This window comes from Rosa chinensis, chromosome 2, assembly GCF_002994745.2.
Source record: "Rosa chinensis cultivar Old Blush chromosome 2, RchiOBHm-V2, whole genome shotgun sequence".
Taxonomy (NCBI): domain Eukaryota; kingdom Viridiplantae; phylum Streptophyta; class Magnoliopsida; order Rosales; family Rosaceae; genus Rosa; species Rosa chinensis.
This window is the reverse complement of record NC_037089.1, coordinates 84862048-84867252: the sequence shown is the minus strand read 5'-3', so window position 1 is coordinate 84867252 and position 5205 is coordinate 84862048. Positions and strand designations below refer to the sequence as shown.

The window sequence follows — 5205 nt, the reverse complement described above, 5'->3', positions numbered from 1 at the left end:
TCCACGCTTGGTAATTCTTAAATATAGATGTTAAGCGGGCAAGAAAGTCAGGCCCATTCGAGTTCCAAGTCGGCCCGCACCTACTATCAGGCCCAACCAGGTTTAACGTAGACTTGTAACGTCTCCGCCTGCCCACTACGCCCACCAGTCTTTCTATCACCAATTACACTCCATAAGTCCATAGTAAGACCCCATTTAGTGCAGGAATATCCGAATAGAAAAAGGGTGCGGTTGTTGCAATCCGACTGTCTACTCAAATCGCCTTATACAATAACTTAAGATTAAATATTTCAATATTGACCCTATAATTAAAATTTCAGTAAAAAATAAAGAATTAATATCTTGTTCAAGTAAATCCAGAATTTACCTATGGGGTTTGGTCCAGTGGTAGCAAGCTGGTCCTGCATGTTGGGCGAACGCTACAGTGATACTCCTGGTAGTAAGGAGGTCACTGGTTCGATCATCCGCATGTGAAAAACACTCTATGGGGAGGGGTCTTACTCATGTTGCTCTCGGCCCCGGAGTGGTAGTCCCACCCGACCACCATTTTTGTAACAAAAAAAAAATCCAGAATTTGTATCCGGCCCAAACTCTAGGTTGGTTGTGCAAGTTGTAATAAGGTTTATCTTAGAGACAATCTCGAAGAATCTTATAGATATTCATTCATTGTACGACTACGTTTTCATGTACAACTTTAATTCTATGCTTTGTAATCCTCTATATAAAGAGACCCTTATTATCAATACAAGCACAACAAATTCTCTCTCAAATATCGATTCCCTAAAACACGTTATCAGCACGAAGCCCTAACCCTGAAAATCTCATTTTGTAGCCCTCAAATCCGAGCAACCACTGCTGCACACCTTGAAGCACACAATCCTAGAGGCCCAGAACTTGCGGCGGAGTCACTCCAACCGGCTGGAAAAGTACTGAACCGGCTCCCACAAGAGAAAAAAGATCCTTCCCTAGTTCGCAACCTTCCAGACTATCTTCTATCGTCAAAATTGCACACAAATGGCAGCTTAACTCCAGAATTCGGGAACCGAAAACATAACTCCCAGAATCGGTCGTAAAGTTGCCGGACCGGCCTACAGAAGCGCTGCACATTCTTGAACTGGTCAGACTTCCAGAAGCTGCATCTGCATGTCGCCTAGAACTTCTTTAGCCCAACCCAGTGCAAGCATCAGCCCTACTAGGCCCACACGTTAGCCAAAGACAAAGAAAAAGAAAAAAAAAAGAAAAAAAGGAAGCCTTGGCCCACTGCCTAGCAGAAGAAGAGAAGAAAAAGAAGGAGGAAGCCCACGTGCTAGCAGAAGAATAAGAAGAAAAAACAAAGAGAGAGAAAAAAAGGAGGAAGCAGCCCACCCATACTTTCAATCAAGGTCAAAGAAAAAAAGAAATGGATTCCGGAGAACTGCAATGTCTTATGGATTGTGTGACTACGCAATGTATACCCAACATTGGGGAACAAGAAGTTGAATTAGGAACAAGAAGTTGCAAGGAGTACCAAAACTAATGAATTAGGAACAAGAAGTTGCAAGGAAGCTAAAACTGGGTAGAAGAATCCAATTGATTATGAGATGTTTACAACCATGTTGTTAAAGGAGCAAAGACTTTACCAAAACACTCGACAGATGAGTTAGATTTAATTATAATTCATACGGTTTTACCGTATCTTTTAGTTTTGAAATAAACACACGTCCGTGTAGAAAGCTAAAGAAGAGACACATACATGTATCAATTGTTTTACGCATCTTTTAATACGTACAACTGTTTATCACACGGATACTAGTAGGAGAATGTAATTACACGAAAAACTGTATGAGCTAGTTTGAAAAGATTTTGCAACACAGTCCAATCAAACTTATCTCACAGGGATTTCTCTGTTTTGCACAAGTCAAACTGATTTTTGTGTGTATTAGTATGGTTAAATATTGTTATGGGACCCAATAAGCTATTTCACACTGAGTTCAGTGTAAATCTTAATTTACATGGTTTCTCAATGTAAATAGACAGTTGACACAAATCATCTGAGTTATTAGCCCTTCATACGGAGATTATAAAATCAATGTCATCATAATCCGTATGAAATACTTGTTTTGCTAATAGTGGCAGACATATCCTACTACATCTAAATAAATAAATGCATGTCATGCTAAGCATCATATATATGTATAGATTACACAAATACATGTTTGAATAATGGATTGCCAACGAAGATAATATTACGAGTTGCTTTAGTTTATTTTTCTGCTTTTTTTTTTTTAGCTGTATGATTATGTGGTTCTTGTGTGTCACGCCCCGAATTTTGAATAATAAATTCAAAATCCGAAACATGAATAATAACAATTACAAATAAACGTTCTGAATTTTTTCTCAGAAATAAACACACCTCACATCACTCAATAATACATAAACCAAATCCTCAAGAGGTTAATATTACAGCACACTCTCTCCAAATTTAAATGTAAGCTCAAATGAGCATAACAACCTCACAATAATGCTGTAGCTCAAAAACCACTACTCTAAGCAGCCTGATCACCTTCTCGATTCTCCTGACCTGTAGGATTACCCGCTACACAATTTGAATAGTGTACCGGGATTGCAACAACACCAAACCCGGTAAGCTTTTTGCAAAGCTCGTAAGTAAACAAGAATGAACTGTTCATTTATTAAATTTCAACTCCTTTAACTCAAGTAACAACCAACAATCTCAACACTCACCACTCGACACACTTTAATTAATAATTATGTATTCATGATCACGAGTAATTCAACTCGCTCTTTCATGTCATACTGTATTCATGATCACGAGTAATTCAACTCGCTGCTTTCATGTCATACGTCAAATTTCAAAAGTGTATTCATGATCACGAGTAATTCTACTACTCGCTGCTTTCATGTCATACTGTATTCATGATCACGAGTAATTCAACTCGCTGCTTTCATGTCATACGTCAAATTTCAAAAGTGTATTCATGATCACGAGTAATTCTACTACTCGCTGCTTTCATGTCATACTGTATTCATGATCACGAGTAATTCTACTACTCGCTGCTTTCATGTCATACTATGGCAGACAGACTAGAGCTCTAACTGAATCATTCGTAATGTGTCACCTGGGCCAAGGTTCACGCTTACGAAGACCTTGCCTCTGTCACCACTGGTGACCAAACCGTAGATCAAAACATTTTAAAGGTCATCCTATATGACTCAAATGTTACACCTCGACTCACTTATGCTTTCTCACAATAAAATCAACAATAACATGATATATTGTATTTCCATACGTATTTTCACTTAAATCACAATATAAACAAGGTAATTAAAGACATTTGGTTCGTAATATGAACCATGTGAGGTTTACTCACCTCTAATCCAACTGCGTCTTCTTAACAGCCAAATCAACGATTCACCATCGTCCGCCAAATCATCCCGTCGATCACCTAAACCAATGCGATCTTAACTTAGCCAACAACTCAAAAACATAATTAAACAACGATCCAACGGTCAGATCGAAATTATATGATGATCCAACGGTCGGATCCTCACGGATCGCCCTTAGGATCATCCTCCAAAAATCATCACAAAGATCCAACGGTCGAATCCTCCTGAATCATCCTTACAATCATCTTCACAAATTTATACGAAAATCTGACGGTCGGATTCTCACGAATCGCCCTTCAAACCACTATTTCACAATTATACGAAGATCCAACGGTCAGATCTTCGCCCGTGACCACAAAACGTCACTGGGACAATCATACGATCAACATATCAAAACTACAAGTCCATCGGACGGTCCGATCTTCACAGATCATTAATCGAACAATCAAAATTGATCGAAACCGTAAAATTCATAACTAAATCATACGATATCCAAAAATTATGAATTATATATGCGAACGATCGTATTGAAACGTAGAACCTAAAAATATAAAGAAAACACATTTTTGACTCCCGGAGGTGGCCGGAAAGGGCCGCCGGAGTTAGGGGCCGAGCCGCCGCCGACCACCGCCAATGGTGTCGGGGACAGGCTGCTCCTCTTCATCTCATCAAGCCCAATAATTTTCCTAACTAGCATGAAGTCTGAAAATGAACGGAAGTGGTCGAAATTACCTAAAACAGTCTAGGTGGCCGGAATTTTTCCAGGAACCGGCGAGAATTGCAGAAAATGGCGAGCTTGATTTCGACGTAAAAAATTCAATTTCAGGCCTCGATTACTTCTGAAGAGTTGTTAATAACATCAAGAAGAACTCATTGGTTCAAGAATCACTCAAAACGAAGCTCTAAAACTCGAGATATCTTGATCGAAACCTTCGTTGGCCGGAAAATTTCCAGAATCCGGTGAGCTGGAATTCCGACGTAAAAACTTCAATTTTAGGGTTTGATTCCTTCTAGAGAGTTGTTAAGAACATCAGGGTGAGCTCACTGGTTCAAGAATCACTCAAAACGATGCACTACAGCTCGAGATATCACCATCGGAAGGTTTTCGTTTTCGATTTTTGATCGGGGCTGGCTTCCAGCTGCCACCACGCGCAGCGCCGCCGTGTAAGGACACTTATGGGAGTTTCAGGAGGTTGAAGTGAGCTCGAGGATGAAGTTTGGTGAGGATTGGTGACCGGTAGCTTGAGATATCAAGCTTGGAACCAAAACGAGCTCAAACCGGCCGGAGCTTCCCGCCGCCGCTTCCGATTGTTCTACATCGCAAGGCTGCCCACCTGCACCTGCGAAATATCGAGGCGAAGGTGTGGGACGTGGTCTGGTGTCTTGTGGTGACCTGAGGTGGGAGAGAGAGACCGGAGAAACCGTGCTCTGTTTTTCGAATGGGTTTCGGACGAGAAAGAGAGTGAGAGTTTGAGTGAGAGAGAGAGAGAGTGTCGGCAATGTCGATCAACACAAACAATTAACCCAGCATAATCATTAAAGTTAAAGAAAAATGAATCATGAAAGTAAAGCACACTGTTTGCTTTGATTAAAGAAATGAGATTATTACATTGTGATTGAACGTTGTGGTCCTCTCTATTCTTGAGATTACTCAGTGAGCTGAAAATTCTTGCCATTTAAAATGTTTATTAAGTTATAGAAGCGACCTTAATTAGTAATTCTTATAGGTCTTAATTTGCATAATTGCCATTTTTTACTATTTTAGAACGACTAAGTTACATGAATGGGATCAAACCTGCTTGCCTTTTCTATTCACAT

At 39.9% G+C, this 5205-nt stretch overlaps 1 long non-coding RNA gene across 1 annotated transcript; it reads right to left on the bottom strand.

Annotated features, from left to right (window-relative positions):
- Positions 1 to 2953: 2953 nt before the first annotated feature.
- On the bottom strand, positions 2954 to 4880 carry LOC112189026. The gene is made up of 2 exons (XR_002931693.2): positions 4120 to 4880; positions 2954 to 3446 (listed from the first exon to the last, which is right to left on the bottom strand). It is a non-coding gene; the product is annotated as an uncharacterized LOC112189026 (long non-coding RNA).
- Positions 4881 to 5205: the final 325 nt, after the last annotated feature.